This window comes from Rhyacophila brunnea, unplaced genomic scaffold, assembly GCF_057557595.1.
Source record: "Rhyacophila brunnea isolate RB1 unplaced genomic scaffold, BYU_Rbru_1.0 scaffold_17, whole genome shotgun sequence".
Classification (NCBI taxonomy): domain Eukaryota; kingdom Metazoa; phylum Arthropoda; class Insecta; order Trichoptera; family Rhyacophilidae; genus Rhyacophila; species Rhyacophila brunnea.
Window position 1 is genome coordinate 27176482 of NW_028232827.1, and position 9502 is coordinate 27185983.

Sequence of the window (9502 nt, forward strand, 5' to 3'; positions counted from 1 at the left end):
ATATTTTAATATAAAATTATAAAATAAATATAATAAGTATTTGTAATCTTTGAAGTTAAAAATATTGTAAATATTATTATAATTTTTCTACGATAAATATTCTTTTTGATGGTACCGTATTCATCTCTTATCAATTAACGAAACGATTTCTAAACTGAGAGGCGTGGACTAGTGCAAAAGGAGGCGCAAAAAGATTAATGTAACCACTGGTTTGCAGTTTGCAAGTGCATAATAGTTCACAAAACGGCCACTAGTTATAAACTACATAAAGAACAGTATTTAAAAGTCATGTTGTTTGAACAGGTGTGTGAAGATATGTCAGCTAATTATACCTCAATTCTATACTATTAATTGTGAAGTGCGCTGGCGATCTAGCATATAGCACCTTCTGCAAATTGTATTCTTAGTTCAATGAAAATAAAAAATTATGACTGACAAAGTTTTTTTTTTTTTTTTGACCATGTCCGATCCTAATAGTATCATATGGGCCTCCACAGAGTAGAGGTTTGTATTAACAGATTTTGTTTTTTACGATAAATGGATGTCAGCCACTTGCTCAACCTATTAGGTCACTACCCTGACTCACACACAAACTGAAAAACAATATGTGTACTTGCCAGACCCAGGATTCGAACCTGAGACCCACAGCGTGATAGTCCAACGCTTGACCAACGGCCACCGTGGGTGTTTATTACAAAGTGTATTGTGCACTATTTATGTAGAATCTTAACTGTCTACCCCTTGCTACTGTGTTTATTATTTTATAAATAGTTTAATTAATAGAGTACATGTATTTCTTCTCTTCTTGGTCGTGCACTCATGGCTGAGGATCATGACCACATTTAAATTTCGCCATCCTTTGAGCGACCAAGACTTTCCATCCTTCTCGATCTTCTGCTTCTCTCAGGGCAGAATGGATGGTGCCCCTCCCCCCCAGTCAGCTCTTTCACTTGGTCGCTCCATCGCGCAGACGCTCTTCCTCTACTTCACCTTCCCTGGAGGCTACCCAAAACTACCAGTCTCTCCAGGTTGTCCGGTCCGCGCCTGACAATATGTCCAAAAAACTGCAGAATTCTTCTCAGACACATCGTCGAGAGCCGTTCCTTTAACTTCATTCTCTGGATGATTGACTGGTTCGTCCTATGCTCCGTCCAAGAAATGCGAAGCATTCGGCGCCAACACCATATCTCAAAGGCATCAATTACCTTCCGTTCTCTTGCCTTCAGGGTCCACGACTCGACTGCGTATAGAAATATCGAGAACACTAATGTTTGCACATGCAGCATTTTTGTGGCAATCAAAATTTCCCGATCCTTCCATATAGTGGTAAGGCGTGTCATCGCATTTGTTCATCGCAATCTGTGTGCGCCTTCTTATTTCCGCTTCGCAACCGCCCTCTCCACTGACGGTCGATCCCAGATATATAAACTCGTCGACTGTTTTGGGGTTTTGGAGTGTACTTGGTGTTGGTAGAAGGTTGGTCCGATCAATAACCATTAACTTCGTCTTATTTCTATTAATAAGGAGGCCGTATTTGCGACTCTCTTCCTCTACCCGGTGTAGCAGCTCTGTGAGTTCTCTTTTATCAGCAGCGTGAAACATATATTATTCTATTAATTAGGTTTTTTTCTTTTTTTGTATATGGTTCAAGATTCTATTTTTTTGAAAAGGGGGCAACTAACACAAAGCTTGGAAACCACTGATTGTATTGACATACATTAAAAGTACTCACCAGTTAGAGATAATATAACTTTGATTTATATATTTTGCGTTATATATTTATGTATATAATATGTAAGTGTAATCATAATTATTTTTTACTACAGACATGTAATAATAAAATCATTATTAATATAAAAAAACAACTTTTGAAATGTTTGACATAACGTCGTCACCTTTAAAATGAGGGAGATATCTTAAATAATAAATCAAATAATCATAATGTCAAAATTAAATAATTTTATTTGTAAAAATGTTATTATAATTATATACCACATTTACATAACGTGTACCTTTGAACATTTTTCTTGAAAGTATGTTTTTTATAACTCTCTTGTGTTTAAAATAAAAACTTTGTTTACTTAGCTACAATATTTTTAAAAATTCACATTTATATTACAATAATTTTCCATAATAAGAATATGATAATCTTAAATCTTTCATAATAATATGCTTAGTACCTATAAAATAAAAATTGGTACAATATTTTTATTTTTTGTTTTAATTGAAAATACTAATTGGAGGTACTCTAAAGGTAAAAAGAAATATTTTTTTCATCATCTAAGTCAGCGATACTCAACCTGCGGCCCTTTAAGCTTTTATGTGCGGCCCGAAACACATTTATTATCAGGAATTTCGTATATCTTGAGATTCGTTCCGACTTTGACGCACAGATAGTGACACCCGAAGAGGATTGTCATTATGGTCCACATCAGATCTGGTATAAGAGTGTTGCTATTGCACACGATTAATTTTGAAAAAAACACATAATTTTTAAAATCTCAAAAAAATTTTGTAAAAAAAGGGGTTTTTCATGATTTTTTTCGTCACACCAGTAGTGATGCGGCCCGCGTTACTTTACAAATATGTGTATTTGGCCCGAAGAAAAAAAAGGTTGAGTATCATTGATCTAAGTACTTAATATTATAATAATCATAAAGCCTCTAAACCTACACTCGTAATGCATCTTGCAAAATGCACTAATGAGATTAGTGGTCATGTACGGCTCGGAAACCTGGTGTATGTCCAAAATCATCAAATGGAATAGAACAAAACTTAAATCCATTAGAATTTAAATTCAAATTCCATTAAGTACTTTCGGTCGATAGTATTAATATCAAAATCATTAAAATAGTGCAGGGTTTGTTTGAGAGAAGCGTGTTGCGTTAAACTTAGTATCTATCAACAACACACAATCACTGTTACGATGCAGATACAATAATTACCTGAACACTGTGTAGAAGATTCCACATATGACATACCATACATCAAATTGAACCACTTTAGATGGCCGGAGTCACGCATGACAAAAAACTGACATTAGAGATGTAGGAAGGCAAACTAACACTAATGTCTTGGTCAATCTCATACAACAGACATGTCCAATGCATCAATCGCGAGATGAATTCTGATCAATCGAAAAATAAATACGAATTTAATCGTGAAAATGTAAAAAAAACATATACATTCAGTTTTAATATTATAATATGATTTCCTTGATATTTTGAAAGGGGATGATTAATCATTTATATGTGTGTCCTGAATGAAGTGACTTTGTCATATTACTTGATTCATATTACATCAATCACGGACTACCACAGGAGTGAGAGAAATAAAAATTTTAGTATTTTCATTATCATCGCCCAGTGCTTTCTTCGCACAGTAGGATAATAGTTTACGATTGCAACGAGTGCTCAAAAGAAGACCAGAACTTATTACTTTCATAACGAATAGATCGTTTTAATTATAATGCTTCTATGTTATCAAGCAAATATAATAGGTTTATTTAAGTTGAAGAATGATCATAGAAGAGTGGTGTAAATCACTGCCAGTTTTGATACTGGATAGTAAGTCACAGTCTACTTGGAATTGGACATGCCTGTCATATAAAAGTTAAGGATAGTGTCTTTCGTAAAACCCCGAGCATTTTAAGTGGAGAAAATAGCGTCGGATAGACCTGGATGGAAGTAAATACTATATAAAATAAAGACTCATGCAAAATGCACTAATGAGATTAGTGGTCATGTACGGCTCGGAAACCTGGTGTATGTCCAAAATCATCAAATGGAATAGAACAAAACTTAAATCCATTAGAATTTAAATTCAAATTCCATTAAGTACTTTCGGTCGATAGTATTAATATCAAAATCATTAAAATAGTGCAGGGTTTGTTTGAGAGAAGCGTGTTGCGTTAAACTTAGTATCTATCAACAACACACAATCACTGTTACGATGCAGATACAATAATTACCTGAACACTGTGTAGAAGATTCCACATATGACATACCATACATCAAATTGAACCACTTTAGATGGCCGGAGTCACGCATGACAAAAAACTGACATTAGAGATGTAGGAAGGCAAACTAACACTAATGTCTTGGTCAATCTCATACAACAGACATGTCCAATGCATCAATCGCGAGATGAATTCTGATCAATCGAAAAATAAATACGAATTTAATCGTGAAAATGTAAAAAAAACATATACATTCAGTTTTAATATTATAATATGATTTCCTTGATATTTTGAAAGGGGATGATTAATCATTTATATGTGTGTCCTGAATGAAGTGACTTTGTCATATTACTTGATTCATATTACATCAATCACGGACTACCACAGGAGTGAGAGAAATAAAAATTTTAGTATTTTCATTATCATCGCCCAGTGCTTTCTTCGCACAGTAGGATAATAGTTTACGATTGCAACGAGTGCTCAAAAGAAGACCAGAACTTATTACTTTCATAACGAATAGATCGTTTTAATTATAATGCTTCTATGTTATCAAGCAAATATAATAGGTTTATTTAAGTTGAAGAATGATCATAGAAGAGTGGTGTAAATCACTGCCAGTTTTGATACTGGATAGTAAGTCACAGTCTACTTGGAATTGGACATGCCTGTCATATAAAAGTTAAGGATAGTGTCTTTCGTAAAACCCCGAGCATTTTAAGTGGAGAAAATAGCGTCGGATAGACCTGGATGGAAGTAAATACTATATAAAATAAAGACTCATGCAAAATGCACTAATGAGATTAGTGGTCATGTACGGCTCGGAAACCTGGTGTATGTCCAAAATCATCAAATGGAATAGAACAAAACTTAAATCCATTAGAATTTAAATTCAAATTCCATTAAGTACTTTCGGTCGATAGTATTAATATCAAAATCATTAAAATAGTGCAGGGTTTGTTTGAGAGAAGCGTGTTGCGTTAAACTTAGTATCTATCAACAACACACAATCACTGTTACGATGCAGATACAATAATTACCTGAACACTGTGTAGAAGATTCCACATATGACATACCATACATCAAATTGAACCACTTTAGATGGCCGGAGTCACGCATGACAAAAAACTGACATTAGAGATGTAGGAAGGCAAACTAACACTAATGTCTTGGTCAATCTCATACAACAGACATGTCCAATGCATCAATCGCGAGATGAATTCTGATCAATCGAAAAATAAATACGAATTTAATCGTGAAAATGTAAAAAAAACATATACATTCAGTTTTAATATTATAATATGATTTCCTTGATATTTTGAAAGGGGATGATTAATCATTTATATGTGTGTCCTGAATGAAGTGACTTTGTCATATTACTTGATTCATATTACATCAATCACGGACTACCACAGGAGTGAGAGAAATAAAAATTTTAGTATTTTCATTATCATCGCCCAGTGCTTTCTTCGCACAGTAGGATAATAGTTTACGATTGCAACGAGTGCTCAAAAGAAGACCAGAACTTATTACTTTCATAACGAATAGATCGTTTTAATTATAATGCTTCTATGTTATCAAGCAAATATAATAGGTTTATTTAAGTTGAAGAATGATCATAGAAGAGTGGTGTAAATCACTGCCAGTTTTGATACTGGATAGTAAGTCACAGTCTACTTGGAATTGGACATGCCTGTCATATAAAAGTTAAGGATAGTGTCTTTCGTAAAACCCCGAGCATTTTAAGTGGAGAAAATAGCGTCGGATAGACCTGGATGGAAGTAAATACTATATAAAATAAAGACTCATATATAGTTGTAACTCCAGGAATAAGAAGAATATTAATCACAAAATTATATAGATATTATTAATAAACCATTTCTTTTATTCAACGAATAATTCACACGATTTGAGAAAGTAACATTTCATAAATTGAACATAAATAACACCCACTAGAAAAATTCACATTTGAAAAAAATACGATTCTCGACGGGATTTGAACCCGTGTATCCATCGGTATCGCATCAATATGCTTTAACAAATTAAACTACGAGCCTCCTACATAATTGCGATAATTTAAACTAGTAGGTCCTACATGGAATGCTGGATATATTTTTGAAGTATTTTCAAGTTATGTATGTTCAATATATATATATATATATATATATATAGACAATTTAGAAATAAATGAAAAGAACATACAACTAAAAAGGTAGGTAAAGAACATTGTTTTATTATCAATAATACTGATATTAAATAACTATTTAATTATTTACAATATTTATAACCCATATAAAAGTATGTCTGTCGTTATAGTTAATTACTGGGTATAGTTAGGAAATGTCTAGATAGTACATACTGAGTATAATTTATGTTAGTACATTTATGTGATTTCATGAGCGACATCTGGCGACAGAATATAAAGTGTGCAATTTAATTCGAGTATTTTAATAAATTAATCAATACGTACGTGAAAAATATTTCGAGAATTATTCTGAGTTGCGAATGTCATTTCGACATACAAAATGATTTCAAATAATATACATACAAGTGTCTCAAAACATCTGATGTTTGATAAACGCACATTTTATTAGTTTTTTTTTTAATTACTTAGTAGTTAGAATTTAAAAAATATATTTATTCTCCTGAACGATTGTACATATTATTATGTAGGTATTGATTAATTAAAACGTTTTAAAATCTAAATTATCAGAGAAATTGCATTAATTGCCATGCTTCATATTCGGTCGCCAGATGCCACTAATTACATTACGCTCACCCTTATCGGTCAAATAATAAGCTGATTCGGAATATCTGTGTCAGTTTTACAAAATTCTAGCATTTAAATTATATTTTCCAATTTATAATAGACATTAAAAAATCGTTCAGCATCGAATCATGGCCATATTATAATACATCGTCGGTCCCTATTAAAAAAGTCGGATCTGCAAAATGCTATTTTTCAGTACGAGCAATCAAAGGATGTTTCATCAAATATCCTTTGTGACCTATTGCTTGCCATAATGAATAAAAATACGGGTTATAGAAACTTTTCTAAACGTTTATAAAAACATCCGTCTGTCCGGTGAACATAGCAGCAACTGTTAGATCCGACGCATCTTGCTCACCCACGCCCAGCCAATAATGTCGGTTGGTAAGAACCGACATTGTTATAAGGACACTCTCGGTAGATCCGTCATTTTTAACTTGAGTATCTCGAAATTTTTCAAACAAACAAAAAAAACTGTGATTGTGGTATAAATGTTTAAGGGGGGACATGCTCGTCGAAGGTCAAAATTGAGTTTTTATTGTATATTCAAACCATGATCCTGGACACTCCTTAAACGTTGTAGATGATCTATTTATATAATTTTGAAGCCTTATTATCCTTTATAGTTATTTTAAACATTTGATGACTGCATGAAGTATTTTTGTTACATAAAATAGTATTCTTTTAAACCTCTCGCTCTAATGTTTTAGAATATAGTCATATTTCGGTACATAACTGTGCAGTGGTGTTAAGATTTTTTACATGTATTAATTTTTAAACGTATTTATAAAACCATTAGCATAATTTATTACGAGATAATTTTTGTAAAATATTCACGATAAAAAATTATATTGATAATCTCTGTGATCCCAAATTTGACAAGAATTAGGCATTTTATTATTCAAAAAATCGGCAAGAATAACACATTTCAAGATGATTCTAAAGATATTTATTATAAGCTATGTCTTTGACCATTCAAATGTAATAAACATCTTATGAATAATGATTGCTTTATAATAATTATTGACCTTAGAATAAGGTAGTGTTTTTTTGAAATACGCCATTTCTTATGTCATTCCCCAGTGGTTAAGCTACAACATACGGCCGTAGCCATAAATTAACAAACTATAATTGAAGTAGGGAGTAAAATGATATTAACGCGCGTGTTTGAACATGTACAGTTTAAAAAAAAATTAAAAAAAATTCGGTTAGGTACATGTTCAAACACGCGCGTTAACATAATTTTACTCCCTACTTTAATTATAGTTTGTCATTTTATGGCTACGACCGTATGTTGTAGCTTAACCACTAGGGAATGACAAAAGAAATGGCGTATTTCAAAAAAACACTACCTTATTCTTAGGTCAATAATTAATATAAAACAATCATTATTCATAAGATTTTTATCACACTTGAATGGTCAAAGACATAGCTTATAATAAATATCTTTAGAATCATCTTCAAATGTGTTAATCTTGCCGATTTTTTGAATAATAAAATGCCTAATTCTTGTCAAATTTGGGATCACAGAGATTATCAAAATAATTTTTTATCGTGAATATTTTACAAAAATTATCTCGTAATAAATTATACTAATGGTTTTATAAATGCGTTTAAAAATTAATAAATGTAAAAAATTTTAACACCACTGCACAGTTCTGTACCGAAATATGACTATATTCTAAAACATTAGAGCGAGAGGTTTAAAAGAATACTATTTTATGTAACAAAAATACTTCATGCAGTCATCAAATGTTTAAAATAACTATAAAGGATAATAAGGCTTTAAAATTATATAAATAGATTATCTACAACATTTAAGGAGTGTCCAGGATCATGGTTTGAAAATACAATAAAAACTCAATTTTGACCTTCGACGAGCATGTCCCCCCTTAAAGTGTTTAAATAACTTTTACGTAATAATCCGAAAATGACAAAATTTCAGACTCGACTTTTTTAATAGGGACCGACGATATGATGAACAGTATAATATATAAATTACATAGTTAGGTACTAACATATCATAATTTAAAAAAATGTTTTTAAATTTAACAAATTTTGCAAAATTACATAAATAGAAATCATCCTATTTTAGTCAAAAAACAATTATTATTGAATCATAATCATCATCTGCTGGCGTCAATACACTGCTAGTTAAGAGCTTCCTCTAGCTTCTTCCTTTCTTCTCGTTTCCTAGTTATTCGCTGCCACGTACATCGAACCGAACTTGATGAGTTTGTTTATTCAGCGGGTTTTAGGGGGTCCTATTAGTCGTTTAATACCCATTGTGCTACATAGTACTATTAAATATCCACCTCTGTGTATAACTTTTGCACCTACAGTTTGTCTAATTAACCTAAATCACTATTATTTTGTATTTTAATTCTGTTCTGTTGCTTTTAGTTTTTTTTTTCTTCTTCTTCTTGTGGTACCGTCTTCTATCAAAAGTTGGAAATCAACTAGCAGTACACTTAAATCATACGCCAGTCCTACTATGATCCTCAAAGCCTTTAGTGTGTATTTTTTTTTAATTTAGAATTGCGTCGTGTCGTGGGTTCCAGGTTCGAATCCTGGGTCTGGCAAGTGTATATATTGTTTTTAAATTTGTGTGACCTAATAGGTTGAGCACATAGAGGTATTAAATTAAAAGAGGGGCAAGGAATCGGTTTTCTCATACAGCTGAATGAAGCAGGTCAACAATAGCCGATAACTTACGAGAAATAGCGACGCGATAAAAAAAAATCAAGGCATCATAGAGGATTTACTTTGGTAATTAT

General features: G+C 32.2%; 1 protein-coding gene across 1 annotated transcript in view; it reads left to right on the top strand.

Moving 5' to 3' along the window:
• Positions 1-9502, top strand: part of LOC147073889 (uncharacterized) — a 670186-nt gene that overhangs the window by 391654 nt on the left and 269030 nt on the right. The gene's annotated exons all lie outside the window — the stretch shown is intronic.